Raw genomic sequence first — 16,950 nt, 5'->3', positions numbered from 1 at the left:
CTGTGTGTTCAAAGTCTGTGGTCTCCTTTTTGAGTTTGATTTTACAAGGGTTATAATTAAGAGAATGCCATGAGTCTAAGAAATACTTTGAACTTTTACACCATGAGACTGTGGGGACTACTGATGTTGGGCTGACTGCATTTTCACATTACGATATGACTACAAGCCTATGGGGACAGGGAGCAAATATAGTGGTTTGAATAAGAATGACCCCTATAGGCTCCTGTATGTGACTGCTTAGTTACCAGGGAGCGAAGCTGTTTGAAAGGATGAGGAAGTGTATTCTTGTTGAAAGAAGACCATCACTGTCAGTGGGCTCTGAGGTTTCTAAAGCCCATGCCAGGTCTCTCCCCCACAGCCCCCTCCCCTCCTCTACAGATCAGGATACTCTCATGTTAACTCTCAGTTACTGCTCCAGCACCTGCCTGCATACTGACATGTCCCCCACCATGATGAAAATGGATTAAACCTCTGAAACTGTAAGTCAGCCCCCAATTAATTGCTTTCTTTTGTAAGAGTTGCCTTAGTCATGGTGTCTCTTCACAGCAATAGAACAGTAACTATGACAACCCTTCCCTCTTTGGTCTTAGACACACTTTCTCTGTACTTGACATCCACTTTCCATTTCCTGGGTTTGGGTCATTTTGCTTGCTTTGGCCGTCTCACATGGTTCCATCTAGAATGATTTACACAAATATATCTTAGTTCAACAGGTCTTCCCAGCAGCCCAGACTTCCTCAGATACCACTTTCTTCCCACAAGTCACACTGCATACCCTAAAGGTCCTCATGGGCTCATGGGGCAGGCTCTGATTTACTTCACGTTTGTACTCCCCTCTTCGAGTATCAGAGTCACCACCTGATGACTTGCTGGGTGAAATGAACTAATGAACAAGGATTCAGTTCATCAGAGGGACAAGCAGTGAGAGAAATCAAGTCTAAGGATGACCCTTAGCAGGTTTGCTCACATGAGAGCCGTGGAGCTTACCAAGAAAAGGATGTGCTGAGGAAAAAAAACAGCCAACTAAACAACAACAAAGATGGGCTGTTTCAAGAGGTCCTGCAGCTTAGCCCAGAACTGTAACTGAAAAGCAAATCTCAGGAAGAAGAAATTCAGAAGGCAGGATGGCTTGGCAGCAAAGGCACTCGCCACCAATCCTGACGACCTGGATCCCCACAACCCACATACATGGTGGAGGGAGAGGACTGACTCCTACAAGCTGTCCTAATATTTTACTGTTCCATGGTTTGAGTGTGCATGCACCCACCCACAATGAACAAACAAACAAATAAATAAAAGCAATAAAAATAGAAAGGGGTTCCAGGGACTAAGCCACTACCCAAAGACTATACATGGACTGACCCTAGACTCCAACTGCATAGGTAGCAATGAATAACCCAGTAAGGGCACCAGTGGAAGGGGAAGCCCTTGGTCCTGCCAAGGCTGGGCCCCCAGTGAATGGAATTCTTGGGGGGAGGGTGATAATGGGGGGAGGATGAGGAGGGGAACACTCATATAGAAGGGGAGAGTGAGGGGTTAGGGGGATGTTGGCCTGGAAACCGGGTAAGGGAATAACATTACATGAAATGTAAATAAGAAATACACAATTTAATAAAGATGGAAAAAAATAGAAAGGGGTAACAGAAGAAACCCAAGTAAGTATATAGTTCCAGGAACAATGAAGAGGAAGGTTTAGGGGGAATATGTAATTGGCATCTAGGGACCTCCTAGAAGCAGTGTTGGCAGAAGCCAGCCTGCAGGAGTGGATTATGGCTAAAAATGACAGGTATATGATCAGTCTTTCAAGCAGCCTGACAGGATTAGAGACAAAAGCACAGCTCCAAGGAAATGGGAAGCAACTGTGAATACAAAATCGTGAAAAGGAAGGCCCTACAGTCAAAGCAGGGGCTAACACAGAAAGCTGACTGCACCAAGGATCAACACGGAGCAGAGAGAGGGCCATGAAGAAACCTATGCTGTATGAGCCTGGGAGAACAGTTTTCTAACTCAGTATTCTAGCAGGATGAGTCAATAAACAGAAATGACTTTTGGAAGAATTTAACAAGTTCTATAAAGACGATGTCAGTGTAATAAAGAGTGTGTGCTCTTGGGTTTTGAATGGCCCTCATACGCTCAGAGAGTAGCACTATTAGGAGGTGTGGCCTTGTTAGAGTAGGTGTGGCTTTGTGAGAGGAAGTATGTCACTGGGGGTGGGCTTTGAGGTCTCAGATGCTCAAGCCAGGCCCAGTGCATCTCTCTCTTCTGCTGGCTGCCAACCTGGATGTAGACTTTCAGCTCCTTCTCCAGCACCATGTCTGCCTTTGTACTGGCACGTTTTCTACCATGATAATAATGGACTAAAGTTCCATAAGCCAGAACCAATTAAATACTTTCCTTCATAAGAGTTGCCATGGTTCTGATGTCTCTTCACAGCAATAAAACCCTAACTAATTCTTAAACAAATGTCTGTTACTTTTCAGTTCTATGTACCTATGTTTTATATATACCAAAACTTTTTGATTATATATATATATATATATATATATATATATATATATATATAAAACTACAAGAGACAACTAGACAAAATCATTTAACAAAACCTTCTTTCAGAACAAAAAGAATCTGATCAGGAAGCAAATGCTGTCTGTACTGATTTTTAAAGTACACAGTGCTTAGAGTTTGCTTTACTTTTCTACTTGAATTTTAAATCTTCCCAGATGTTCATGGCTTAGGATGTCAATTTTATTCCCTGGGCAAAGCTAGACAAGTCTCCCAGATGCCCCTTCTCTCAAAAGAAAAATCACAATTTATTAGTGAAACCCATGAATGTGAAGTTTATTTAAAAAAATAAATGAAATAAAATCAAAATTAAGCTGTTGTGGCTGGAGATGGTTCCATGCTTGAGAAAATGGCTGCTCCTCCAGAGGACCAGGGTTTGATTCCCACCACCCAAATGGCAGCTCATTCCAGTTCCAGGGAATTTAATGCCCTCTTCTGGCATCTGAGGGCACTGCATGAGTGCAGTACACAAACATACAGGTGATCAAAACAACCATAAACATATAATGAAATATTTTTTTCAAACACTAAGCTATGTCTATTGACAACATACCGGTACTCACAGGAAAAGAAAGGGGAAACAAACAACTAAACCCAAAACCAAAACAAACCAGTACTGGCAGATAAAACAAAATAGCACTCAGCCATATGAGGATGGCACAGAGGACAAAGAACACAAGGCTGTGTGCCCACTATAATTAACAAAAGTCAGCTTGTCTTACTCATGATTTCACAGAGGAGTGGGTCCTCCCCCCCTTTCTTTTCAAGAAAATGGTTTTATAACAAACCAAATACATGAGATGTTCACTAGATCCTTTGTAATTCCCACCAGGGTCTAAATGGCCCAATAGTACTGATATAAGTGTGACCCTGAAGCAAAGACGAACAGGGTGAGCAGAGAGCTCTTAGTGCATTATTCCTTTGCCAGTCACTGTCAAGAGTTCAACAAGCATGCGTCATGCAACAGGACCTGTTCTCTAGTTGAATATACTACACTAAACAAAACATATTCATATAGAAACAATTCAGAGGATTTGAAATATATGACCTTGAAGAGAATATATACACTGCTGACGCTTGTTTGTTGTGGGGAAATCAAGAGAAAGGGGATGCTGGTGAAAGCCAACCATCCATATATACACACATAGAGATGGATACGGACATGAGATGAAGATACTTAATAGATAACAGCGAGTAGAGTGTGTGTATGAACTATATGTATGAACTGTAAGCTATAAGCAAGTTTTATCCCAATGCTAAACATCTTGCTAAAAATCACATCCAACCTTGTACTTTCCTCTGTCCCAATCTGATTACAATATTAGTGTACAAATCAAAAATATCTGGTGACTGTCAAGGTGGGATGCAATGGAAAAAGAACCACAATGTGGACCCAATCCCAATCTATGGGCTCATTTCTAACCAAGTACAAACTTTTAGAAATGGGGGAATTAACTGATACACTTAACTCGAAATAAGCATATAAGTAGGAAGTAGATTACTAGTTTTGTGAGGAGGAGCAAACGGGTTATTTCAAGTATTGACTTAGAGGGTTATTGAAGTCAAGTCAAGGGTTAGCTCAGCTTCTGAGTCTGTTTCACAAATTAAGTCCACAAACTTCTTGAAATGCAATTCTGCCCATCAACTCCGAAGTTTTAACTTCAGTGTACATTTTTCTCACTACATTTCCATAACAAGATCTGAATATTCTTGACAAATCTCAATCCTCATTCGAGGCGGGTTGGAGTTTGAATGCATGAATGAATGAATGAATGAATGAAGACAAAATATTACCAAAAAAAAAAAAAAAAAAAAGCCTGCAGACATAAGACCTACTGAAAACAAAGAAGGATTCCAGATCATTGTTCTAACCACGGAAAGAAAACATTTAAGAACGTCATCCCCTGAAACTCAAAGAGGATCCTCAAAGCCCTGTAGCTCCAAAAAGAAGAAGGGACAAAGAGGACGCGGGGATCGAAAGGAATTAGCAGGTTCGAAAGCCAGTAACTTGAACTGGAAAGCAAAATACAAAATACAAAAGATAAAATAATGAGGAAAAAAAACGAAGACGGAGAAGCCCCCGGAAGTAACATCAACAATAAATAAAGCAATAGCGTGGCCATCGAACGCTCCCATGGCTCAAAATTGACAGCCTGAGGCCCGCGGTAGGCCCCGCGACCCGGGACACCCACGACCCCGGAACGCAAACCCTGAGCCTGAGGCACCGCGGGGGCGAGTTCCCGGGAACGCCTCCCGCCCTTCTCAGGCAACCCCGCCCACTGGGCCCGCCCCGTCCCGCCGGCTACTCACCGGATTCGCTTCCCACATAACGGTGCGAAATCGAGCGGAGAGAGCCTGGGGGAGGGGCTAGCCGTGGGGTCGGTATGGTGGGCTTTTTCCGAGGGTCCCCGGGAGCGAAAGGACCGAAAGGAACCCTTTACGGAAGCCTTCCTTCTCCCCCTCCCCGTCACAAGCTGGCGTCTTCGGACCATCGAACCTTCCGACTTCCGCCTGGATCCAGCCAATCAGTGGTGGTCCCGCCCACCACAAAATCGCTCCGCCCCTACGGCACCCCGGGAACTTCCGCGCAAGTCGTCGGGGGAGGGCCTTTACCTGTATGATAAAGCTGTTTAAAGCTAGCCATCCTTCCCACTATGTGATCCTCGAGCTTGGCAGGTTGCATTTCCTCCATGCAGAACCCACGTTTATTAATATCTCCTTATACTGAGTCTAGTGGCCAAGTACTAGGCCAGCTCTACCGACTACAATTGGGTTAAGCTTCCATACTCTTGTTTCCTTCTCCCTTGAATTGGACATGATGATAGTTCTACTTAGGGTGTAAACGAGCTTGCTGAAACCAAGTACTTAGGTGTTTGCAATCTAGAAAACAAAATTTGAGCTATTGACCATGCGTCACTGGGCTTGGAACTCCACACTGACCTATATGTTGTCTCTGTCCTTGTGGATTTTAGAATCAAGAAAGCAAAAAGTAGTTTGGAAACGCAAGAACACATAACGTGAAATTTTAGACAGCAATAGCAAATATGGAGGTCTCCAAGCACGTTTACCTAGAATGCCTTGAAAGTTAAGGTCACAAATAGGTCAAATATTCTTAAAGACGAAGAAGTAGTGAGAGATTGTAGGTGTATTTAAAAAAAAAAAAAAAAGGCCAAAGAATACCCACGGATTTAGAACCTGATATTTTCCTTTTTTACGTTTTAATACGACCTTTTCCGCTCCCATATGTGTGAGTCTATTTCTTTAGACTGATAGTGTTCCATAGGTTGCATTTTGTACACATACCTGAAGAAATCTACTGTAACAGACACAAGTTACTATGTAACAAAGGTTACTCTAAATAATCACTTTTTGTTCAGACATTCATTCATTAACCTCTTTAGAACTAATTCTTAGAAATGATACTGTGCAATAAGAAACTAAAGAAAAAATGTTGCCATATGGTTAATCAGTTGCCCAAATATATACTACATAGCATAATTCTTTTTAACTTACTACTTTGAAGTGCGTTTGCTAAATTTGCATGCACCTGCATATATGTGTATTTCTGAACACTCTTACCTGTCTTCTAATCACCTGCTTGTTCCTATGCTATTATAACATATAGATTCCCAGTATACTCGCTCTTTCATAAGGAACATCTCCTAATTTTCTTTTTCAGTTTTTTTTTTTAAACAATGAGTTCTCATCCAGCAAACAGTTCTTCCTGTGTCCAGCTCATGTGTCGGGAGTTGGGGTGGTCTGGGTTTTTGAACCCAGACCCTCACATATGCCAAACAATGTTCCACCACTGGGTTATGCCTCTACTGCCTAAAACTCTCTGGTATCTTTAAATACCTTAAAGATATTTTTACAACAATCCATAAGTGTTTGTTCTGGATATATTATAGCTTTTTTTTCAAGTGAAATAGTTTTCATTAATTCAGGAAAGCTGTTGGCTTTTATAAATGTACCATGTCAAACTACCCTGATAACTCTAAGGTTTAAGGAAATGTGGTCTAACCCCTAACCCACAGAAGATTTTTGTCCTAACTTCCATAGTTAACTTGCCTTGTAGAGACCTACTTGGCCTTCGAAGAAGACTAATCCCAAAGCTGCTTCAATTGCTACTGCTCCCTTCCCAAGGCTAGCACCATCCTGATACTACAGCTTATTCAAAGTAATCAGGATCTGTTTGTGTAGCTCAAGGTCACTTCAAACTTCCCCTCCCTCAAAGGCTGAGATTACAGTCATATGCCATCATACCCAGTATAAATTATAATAATAGGTAAAAGGTAAATCGAACTAAGAAAGTCTTATAAAACAAATACACTATGACAAGTACAGTTAATTTCAGGAATGTGAGGGCAGATAGGAGATTAGTAAATCTCTTCATGTCATTCTTTATATTGATGGCCCAGTTGGAAGCAGATAGAACAATGAACTAGAAGAAGCAACTGATAGAATTTAATAGCCTTTCATGTACTAAACTAGGGACAGAAAGAAACTGATTTATAAATAATAGTGTGTTTAAGGCATACATTAATTTTCTGAGGTTTTAGAATATGATCTTATTTGCAGGCAACAAACATTATTCTATGAATAAAACTCACAGATTGGCTCTCTTCCTCACTGGACCTGCCTGAGCCCTTTCAGGTATTTGGAGTCATGAGTTAGGAAGACTTGCATCTTACTTTGCTGAAGAATGAAACGAATCTTAAACTCTCTAAAATATTCCAGTGGAGAATGACTTCATTACTGCCTCCCAGTTTCAGGGGAGGTGGGTGCTAATCATTGGGGTTCAACCTGTCACGGCTTTCTGAGAAACCACCTTCCATGTGAAATGTGTGCAGTTTCCTTCTTAGGTAATAGCACAACACCCAGCAGGGGTCACCTCTCTGTTTCACTGGACTGTAGACCCAGAGCCAGAGCTCTGACAACCATGTGCGCTGATCACATGGTCCTAAGGAAGACTAGACTGTTTTTTCTACCTCTCAGGTTCCAGTGTTTGTATGAGAATAAACCAACCTTCTAACCCAGCCTGGGGATTACTGGGTGATTGGAAGATGTTTTAGGTCTTTGAATGCCTGGGGGAGGGTTGGAGAAAATGCAGAATGGAAACCAATAGATCAGAGATAAAGAAGAGGAAAGAAACCCCACTAGGGAACCTGAAAATTATCAGATGCACTGATGAATGTGCAGGCTCAGATTGAAGTTATGGGGGTGGAGGATACATTTCTCCTAAGCCAATAAGGAGAAAAGAGAGCCAAGCAAACGCTAGGATACAGGATGCAACATTGCATATTATTTTAATATTATTACCATAATTTTCAGTTCTTTCATTTCCCTGCCCACTCCCTCCCTCCCTCCCTCTCTTCCTTTCCCTTTTTCCAGGTATTAGGCATCACTGTCTTCCCTTTCCTCCCACCTAAGTGAGCCTTCCTACCTTTGAATCCCAGAATGCCTTTTAATTTGATAGAATTAAAGAGAAAAACTAATCAGGCTATATAGGACTTCCATCCAACCGTTCAGTTTCTCCAATGTTAACGCTGTAGCTTAATACCACACATTAGCTGGATTTCATTGTGATCATTTCCCACATGCCTGTAGCATACTTTGATTATATTCATGCCCATTCCCCTGTCTCACCCCCTTCCCCTGGTTGCTTTTCTAACTGCCACATTCGTGGCCAGAACTTGAGGGGCACCAGGAAAGGAGATGATGGACAGATTCTTGTATCAGAAAGGAGAGGGGCCTGGAAGAAGGCTCAAAGGGGGAGAGGAGGGGCCGACAGAAGAGCGAGGGAGTGCTGGAGAAAGCACATTTGCACCTACTGAATGTAAAGACCCAGCCGCTGTCTGAGAAGGAGCCAACAATGGGGCCAGGCCCCAGAGTCTGCCCTGCTGTTGAAGTCTGACAGTTAACAACCCCAACAGGAATTAAGAGGTGAAAGAAGCAGGTGAAACATTTGCAGAAGCCGAGATAAGCATTCCTGGGAAGGAATTCTCTTTAAAAAACATCAAAATGCAATCCCCACAGATTTTAATTAGGAAACATGACAAGGAATTAAATTCGACCTTTAAAAAAAAATGAAGTGCTAAGTAACTCCCCACACTCACTGGAAGGACTCTATTGAAAATACCGGTGATTATTAGCCTTAGCTGCTGGGGGAAATTATCCAAGCACAAAGATGGACATCAGCATTCAGCTCACAGCAGCCGGCAAAAGCAGCAGCTGAGATGTGTGTCTATCCTAATTAGAGGATGCAGCGCTCTGAAAAGAGCCCAGAGCCGCCCCATTCCCATTCCCGGCTGGGGCTTTCCTTCAAGGAACAGCACATCCAGGTTTTGGTCATCGAGACCACATCATGGGATCTTTTTTAGACTTTAAAGACCGGAGCAGAGATAGCAGGAGGGACTCAGGAAAGGGTGCCTGAGGCTTTGATATGGAAAACAGGAAGCTTGCAAAAACAAAGCTAGCCTGAGAGGGCATCTAGGAAAGCAAGCGAGAAGGTGAGGGAAAGAAAGCTTTGGAGTAGAGAGGAGAGAGCAGGTGGAGGCTGGATTGCCCACACTTAGTCCACTCCAGGTCTCTGGGTCCAGCTTGTTCCTTAGCACACCCAGGGACATCAAGGGATTGCAGTCAATTATCTAGTTTGAGTTACTCCTCAATTCTTCATTCTCCAAATATTTATGGGGTGCCTTCCATGTCTGAGGCGCTCTCTCTCTCTCTCTCTCTCTCTCTCTCTCTCTCTCTCTCTCTCTCTCTCTCTCTGTCATAGGTCAGTAAGCACTAAAAAACACAAACAAACAAAAACCCCTACCTTTGTGCTACTTACATCCGAGGCTTCAGAAGGCCTCAAGATGGAGCGGAGAGGAAGCTGACAACATGTGTGATAAATAAGTGCGTTACAGAGTTCAGGGTAAATAGCATTCTGAGGACCCAGGATAGGCCTGGGAAAGGGAACATTTGGGAACAGCTCAGAAGAGATAGGAGTGAACAGTTCATAGAGATCTTAACGATGTGTTCAGGCAGAGGAGGCAGTCAATGCAAAATTCCTACATAGCAACAATAGAGAGAGAGAGAGAGAGAGAGAGAGAGAGAGAGAGAGAGAGAGAACTTTGGGAGTAGTGTGTGTGTATCCATGAATTTATAGATGTATATATGTGTAAGGACCAACGATCTCATGAAATAGCACCTATTCTTCTTGCAAGGAAACCAAGGTACAGAAAAGTTATTGTGCTCAAGGGAAAGGAAGCTTAACTTTGGTACTTCACTCTAGAGCCCCAAACTCTCATGGCTCCCTTACACGATCTCTCCGTGTGGTTTTAAGCCACCCTCTTCTAACTATTCAACCCCAAATGGATTGGGGTATCCTCCCAAGAACGACATATGCATTTCTTTCTCAAAAACAAAACAAAACAAAAAAAAACCTGTCACTTGCTGTGGCATTGCCTGTGACCCTTACCCTAGCTCTTTGCTCCTCTTCCTGACTCTCAGCTCCAGAGGCACTCTTTCCTGGTAGCTAATCCTTGGTGGCCAAGGCCTCTGCTTGCCAAGTCAAGCACACGTCTGAGGGAGGAGTTTTGGCCTCCCCCCACCACCAGTCAATGGGGTTGGAAGGGGTGCCTCTGTTGGTTAATAATGCCATCAGGTCAGAGGCAAGAAAGCATGACCTGCATTTAAAGCTGTATTTTTCCGTTACCCCTACTATAAAGGATACCACATGGGGAAGGGTGTGGTGCCCCCACCCCACTCCTGGCTTACAGTGTTCTTTTACCTTTTCTCTCAAGGCTGGGTACCTTCACACTAGAAGTTAGTGAACTGAGCATGTTTTAGGGTGAGTGAATTATCCATCAGTAAATCTGAACGGTTACTTTTTAAAAGCTAGAATCTTTTTTTTCTCCTCCCATTTGTCTTCCTTCTGGCTCCCTTCTTCCTTCCCAGGGCTTTCAGGGGTCCAGAGCCTCTCTGAAAGCTCTGAAAGCTGCCCACTATTCCTAGATCCCAGGATGCCCATAGTTAAACTGTGTTGACTGGCGTTGGTAGCGCTGTGCCACTGGGTGGGGGCAGGGGTTTTCTTCATTACACTTTCAGTTCCCATTTTGTTAGGAAAAAACCTCTAGCCTTTCATGTTTAAATAAACCTGTCTCTTAGGACACAAAAGGCCACATTGGCCTCCGGCTTTGAAGCCCTTTCTTGCTTGTGACTTGCTGCTTCAGGGGAAAGGGAGGGAAATTGTCTGTAGTAAGAGACAATCAGATGTAAGGCTCATCCTTACCAAGGCTCCCACCGGTTTGCAAATGTTCTTATCTCTGTTTTTTTGAGTTTTCCCACAGACAGAAGACTCAAATGTTCCCACACAAATGGCTTACAAAGGCACAAGCCACCCAGACAAAATGGAAGACAGGAAGCTGCAGGAACGCCTGCGCTGAGACCAACTTACATTGGTGCCAAAGAACTGACCTGGAAACTCACCCAGCACCCGCTGGACCCTTTGGGACAGATCACCATACTATACCTCATGGATCGCCCCAAGTCACAGAGAAAGGATCTCGGAAGTCACCCCCTGCCCCACCTATGTGCAAGATTTGGCATAACTCCTAATATATTATTTTTAATAGACGATTCTTGATATTATTCCAGACCCTGACTAAGACCAACGCTGCAATAGAAACGCATATGATACTGTATTCCCCAAAGCCCAATAAAGCAAATATGATTTGGAATAGTTTGGCGTAGCATTGAACGAGACCCACCTGGCAACCAGTTCTCAAAAAGCGCTGTGCTGAGGGGAAAACCAGAACCCTCAGCCTCTGCTAGAGCATTGCATGCAGCTTACGGTCTGCTCCTTGCACCGGCACCAGTCTTGCCCTGCAGGGTGATGTCTGACCTCTTCCAAAGGCCTGTAGTCACATTTTCTCTGAACATTTTCTAGTCACACTGTTCATGTCTGAACATGCCAGGGGTTCTAAGAAAGCGAAACTAAAAGGAAAAAAAATTCCACTATGATCTCGCACATTGAGTGCTTTCCTTTTTATTCTTCCGAAGGATGTTTCCCACGGCTCTAGTTATCTGGTCTTCTACTCAGAGTGAGGACAGAAAGCGTCCATGCTTGAAAAACGATGTTGTATAAATCTTGCCTAGATGGCTTGGGGCATACAATATTTGACTTGGAGTTTCTTCCAATCTGTCTTTTCTGGGTACAGAATGGGTGGTCTCTTTTCCTCTGCGACTGGAAGTCTTGCTTATTTCCAACACAAGATGGCGCTGTTACACAGGCGACGGTTTTCCTGATAAGCGGACGAAGAGACTAAGCCGCAGGCACAAACTTTCTAATAAGCCAGAGAGTTCCTGTGGTTTTTTGGATGGACAAGCTAGCTTTTGTGAAGGCCATTTCCAAAGGATTCTGCTGTCCATATTGCTTTATCCAGGACGGTGGGAATTGTAGTTCTAATGTGTACTTAAAAGTAAAAGTTTAACAACTTGAACTAGAAGTCCCTTAAAACAATCTGTCAAAATCAGAGGTAGGTCGTCAGGAACATTTGCTGGGTCACTGTGATCAAAGGTGATGAGTCTTATATTCTGATATAGGATGTCTCTCAACCACTTCATGCCAATGTAGACTGGGGTAGTAAGATTGCTTCGATGTACAATGGGGTCATTTGGAGGTTCTTTGATAGACAGTTCACTGTTGGATCTATAATCACCAACCAAGTTCTGATATCTTAACATCTAGGGACAAAGCTGGGATTTTAAAGGAATTCGCCAGGCCTCAGCTTTCCTCCCTGATTCTACATGAATCTCCACATTACAACCCCGCCCCCCCCAATCTGTTTAAACTCTTTCAGATGCTAGAACTGCCCACTCAGAGAAGCAAGTAGCCTTCTGAGTTTCTAGATGTTTCCAAGAGCTTGAATGTTCTTTCTTAGAGCCAAAGTGTGGCTGCTTTACCATTAAAATGTTACGATCTTGTCAACAGTGGTATGTCTTGCTGTGTTTCTATGATTGGGGCCAAAATATGATTAACTTTCATGATTTCTCTTTGGAACTGTTGGTCAACTAAGAGTCCTATGTCATTGTTGTATATGAAATCCTGTGTGTGTGTGTGTGTGTGTGTGTGTGTGTGTGTGCATTTGTGCAGGTGTGTGCACATATGTGTGTGCTTGTGCATGGATGTGCTATGTGTGTGCTATGTTTATGCATGTGTGTGCATGCATGCATGTGTGTGTGAGAGAGAGATGTAGGTTATATGTAAGTGTACATGTGCATGTGTGTGCATGCACACATATGCGCGCATGTGCGCGTGTGTGTGTGTGTGTGTGTGTGTGTGTATGGCCAGGGGTCAATACTGGGTGTATTTGAGACAGGGTTTCTTATTAAACCTGGAGTTCACAGATTCAGCTAGGCTGGCCGGCCAGTAAGAGACAGTCACCCTGTTCAGCCTCTGAGGGCTCGGGTTACAGACCTGTGCCACAGCAGTCAACTTTTACAGGAGCTGGGGGTCCACACTCATGCTTGCACAGTAAGCTCTCGTCTCACTCAGTCACTTCGAAACCCATACAATTCATTTCAAAAACCAAAATACAAGCATTAAACCTGATGTCGTCATAAGGTTTTAAGTTGGGCGACTTACTGAGAACTGTGTAGTACTGGGTCGGCTACGAGATATTCTGGCATGCAAAAGTCTGTTCTTTCCCTCTTTTCCTCACATGCCTGCCCTGTTTGTGAACTTGAACAAAAGACTTAATTCCCTCAAGCTTTCTCTAAAATGGAGAGAGATATTATTGCTACCTTCTCGGTAGGTGGGTTACAAGTGCTATGTGATAATTAGGAAAAGTCTATTTCCCACAATTCATAGCACCTAGTGAGCGATCGATAACCATTTGTTACTGTTACTGGTTATCCGCTTAGCCCTCACGCCGGTTGTTCTCTTTTGTGACACAAGGAAATCTGATGACTATCTTCTCTAAGACAAAAAGAATATATTCTCCTGAAAGCATAAGAGAACTCATGCCCCCACCAGTGTCTCTTCAGGCTGCTCCACACGCTAATCAGCCCTCTGCAGGTGTAAGGGCCAGCCCAGCCTCGCCTGTCCTCCTGGCCAGCCGCCAGTTCCTGTCTTATCACACTGCAATTACGAGGGGTCTCGCCAAAGGCCAGGCTGAAAGCAAGGATAGTTTTGATGTCTCTTCTCTCTACCAATCTAATATCCCTATCAAAAAAGGAATAAATGAAGACATGTTTTGTTCCAAAGATTTGGGGTTGGCTCGGAGCGATCTCTGCTTTTCTAAAGACGTACAAAGAGTCTACTTACTAGTCTGTTCAGTTGATGGGTTAAAAGTGGCGAAATTGTGGGTTATTTCCCCTTCGTTTCTATTATTATAATAATGTTTGTGGAGTAAATAGCTTTTTAAAATTCTGTTCTAGAATTCTGCCAGGAGTAATTGTCGGGCTGACTGGCTTATAGTTTTTGTAATATGCCCCTTCCCCCCTTTTGAAAACGGGGACAACTTTGTCCTTCTCTTGTCTGCTAACAGTTCCCCCATTCTCCATGCTTTTTCAAAGGTTATTGACAATGGTTCTGGGAGTCCTTTGAACAACCTGGGACGTGATTTGTCTAAGTCTGGAGATTTGAATTTATTAAGGGGGGTGAAAAGCGCGCCACACTGGTTTCCAGCCCTGGCTTTGCCATTCGCTAGCCTGGAGAGCACAGGCAGCTTTTGATTTTGTTTTAGTCTGATTTGGCCCCATCTGTGAAATAAGGCTCTTGGAGCGGATGAAGTTGAAGGTCACATGAAGGTCTAATGGCTTCTGTGTCCTAAGTCAGCAAACATTTTCCTACTTACTTTTCTTACTTCTCTTGGCTCTTGATTGTCCTCTCAATAGACTTTTTTTCCTCTCCTCTTTTATTCTGACCACCCGTTATTTTACGGTGATTTGTTTATTTATTCTGTATGTGTTTGTGTGTATGCTAACATGCCACACAGCAAGGCTGTGGAGGTCAGGTGACAACTTGTGCAAGTCCATCTTTCCTTCTGCCATGTGGGTCCAGGGATTGAACTTAGATCGTCAGGCTTGGTGGCAAGCTCCTGCTAATCCACCTTGACAACCCTGTACACCATTTGACTGAGAATCCAGAAAGCTTACTGCAGCACCTGGGGACCATAAAATTTGGACACCATGGTCATTACAATTGTATCTTCTATTACTCTGGAGGACAAAACCCTGCACCCCGAATCACTCCCTGAACATGTGTGTCCTATGCATGGTACTCTGGGCCTTTGGCTAAGGTCAGCTCCCTAAGGTGTCCTATCTCAGCAGCTGTGTCTCTCAGCCAGACACCAGCCCTGTACTCAGGCCGCACCGAGTTCCAATCCTCCTGTAGGAGGTGTAGACGCCCAGAGCTGCAGCAGTCTCCTTACCCCACATCTCCGTGTTCCAAGAACATCCCTGATAACTCATCACAATACCTTGTGCCAGCCGGGTGTGGATGCTCGACGGGATTTCCCCCTTATGGATTCACATGTCTGAGACCTGTCCTTCCGCCTACTCAGAGATGATCAGTTTTCTGCGTGACACTCAGGGAGTTCCTGGAGGAAGATGGCATGAATTTGAAATCACTATCAGCATTTTGCCTCCTAATCAGAATGTTTGAGTAATTAACGCAAAAAAGTGTTTGTATTTTTCAGCTTAGGGTTCATAGGAAGTAGAGCCATTGCAAGATGAGTTAACTCTAAAAAACAAATCTGTTTTACTTGAAGGCAAGGCAAAGATTTTAGTAAATAAGGGAAAACAAAGACCCTGTGAGGGGGACCCGAGAAGAGTTCCAGAATAGCCAGAAATATGAACAGGTTCAGGACTGAGTCTAACTCACTGGGAATTCACCCAGCTTACCCTTCCTGTGGGGTCAAAGCAGCTTGATGGGCGATCTTCTCCCCACCCTCCCCCTGCTTCTCAGAGCTGGGCATCAAACTCTTACGCACATGAAGCAGGCACTCTCTCCACTGTGCCGAATACCTAACGTCAGACGTAGCTTCAATCTGCAGATCGAAGGCCAAACATGTGTTTTATTTAGTGAGTAGCGTTTTAGTTGGTTATTTATATTTTATTTAGGGAGTGGCATTTTGGTTAGTTGATCGGGGTCTCTCTTGCATCTCAGTCTTCCCATGAATTCGTTGTGTAGCCAAGGATGCCCTTGTACTTGTGACCCTCCTAGCTCTCTAGTGCTGGGATTATAGGCGTGTGCTGTCACTACCGGTTTTATCCAGTGCTCAGATCTAACCAAGGCCTGGGGTATTCTGAAGCAGCAATCTATGACATGAGCTATATCCCTAACCCCTACTCACATTTACTAAGGAGGAGAAAGGACTTTCCAGTGTCCTATGTTATATACCATGTATAACTCTCAACCAACATGGAAAGTATAAATATATTGATGCACAAAATGGGGGAAAATACCACTGCCTCCACAATATTCATCAAGTTATAACTTACAAGTCTGCTTTTTTTTTCTAATTTAGAATTTTTTTTTGAGTGTTTTGCAGGCGAACAGGCTTGCATGTGCATCAGGTGTGCGTGTGGTGCTTGAGAAGTTCAGAAGACCCTGGACCTCTTGGAACTGGACTTACAGATGATTGTACGCTACCTTGCAGGTGCTGGCGACCAAACCTGGGTACTCTGCAAGAGGAACAAGCACTCTCAAAAGCCGAGTCATCTCTCAGCCCTTGTAAGTACTCTGAACAGATCACTTAGGTTCCCGCCACTGCTGTGACTTTACATGGGAAGTGACAGTCAGTAAAACTTCAGCACGGTGGGTGAGGGGGTAAAGCTGGTCATGTTGCTCAGTGGCAGGGTGCTTGTCTGACTGACTGGGTGAGGCCCTGAGTCCAGCTCCCAGAACCAGAAGAAGAAAATCCTCAAGCAAAAAAAAATAAAGTCTTTCAAAAAAAATTCAACTACAGGGGGCTAGAGAGAAGGCTCAGCGGTAAGGACAGTTGCTGATCCTGCTGAGAGTCCTAGTTTGATTTGCAGCATCTGTGCTGTGCCTCGCAACCCTCTGTAACTCAGTTTCAGGGACTCTAATGTCCTATATGGAGGCAAAACAACCATACGCATAAAATAATATTTTTTAATTCACCTACGAAAACCAAAACAAAGCAAAATTGTAAAAATTCGCAGACCTTGACACAAGACGTTGGTAGTGTTAGGGAAGAGACAGGTAAGCAGGTCACACATTCGTGGAGGTTTTTGCATCCTTTATGACTGGGGCTGGCTGCCACTAAATGTAAGAGAAGATGATTTGTTACTGCGAGGTGTGTCCTACCCAGCTTCTTTTGATTCCAGGAACTGCCATCCGCGTACAAGAATAGAGAACAGACACAGGAATAG

At 43.7% G+C, this 16,950-nt stretch overlaps 1 protein-coding gene and 1 long non-coding RNA gene across 16 annotated transcripts in view; one reads left to right on the top strand and one right to left on the bottom strand.

The window, feature by feature from the left end:
• The window catches only part of Parp11 (poly (ADP-ribose) polymerase family, member 11), a 46,222-nt gene extending 34,447 nt beyond the window's left edge, over positions 1–11,775 (bottom strand). For 9 of the 15 annotated variants that reach the window (XM_087658918.1, XM_087658919.1, XM_087658913.1 and 6 more), the window contains exon 1: positions 4,873–5,071. The gene's annotated coding sequence lies outside the window, so the exon portion shown is untranslated. 15 annotated transcript variants of the gene reach the window in all.
• On the top strand, positions 10,206–12,538 carry LOC148006346 (uncharacterized). The gene is made up of 2 exons (XR_015686152.1): positions 10,206–10,399; positions 10,899–12,538. It is a non-coding gene; the product is annotated as an uncharacterized LOC148006346 (long non-coding RNA).
• The last annotated feature ends 4,412 nt before the right edge of the window (positions 12,539–16,950 follow it).

The sequence above is a fragment of the Rattus norvegicus genome, chromosome 4, assembly GCF_021556685.1.
Source record: "Rattus norvegicus strain SHRSP/BbbUtx chromosome 4, alternate assembly SHRSP_T2T, whole genome shotgun sequence".
In the NCBI taxonomy this organism is placed as follows: Eukaryota; Metazoa; Chordata; class Mammalia; order Rodentia; family Muridae; genus Rattus; species Rattus norvegicus.
The sequence above is the reverse complement of the archived record's forward strand: the minus strand, read 5'-3'. Positions and strand labels throughout refer to the sequence as shown.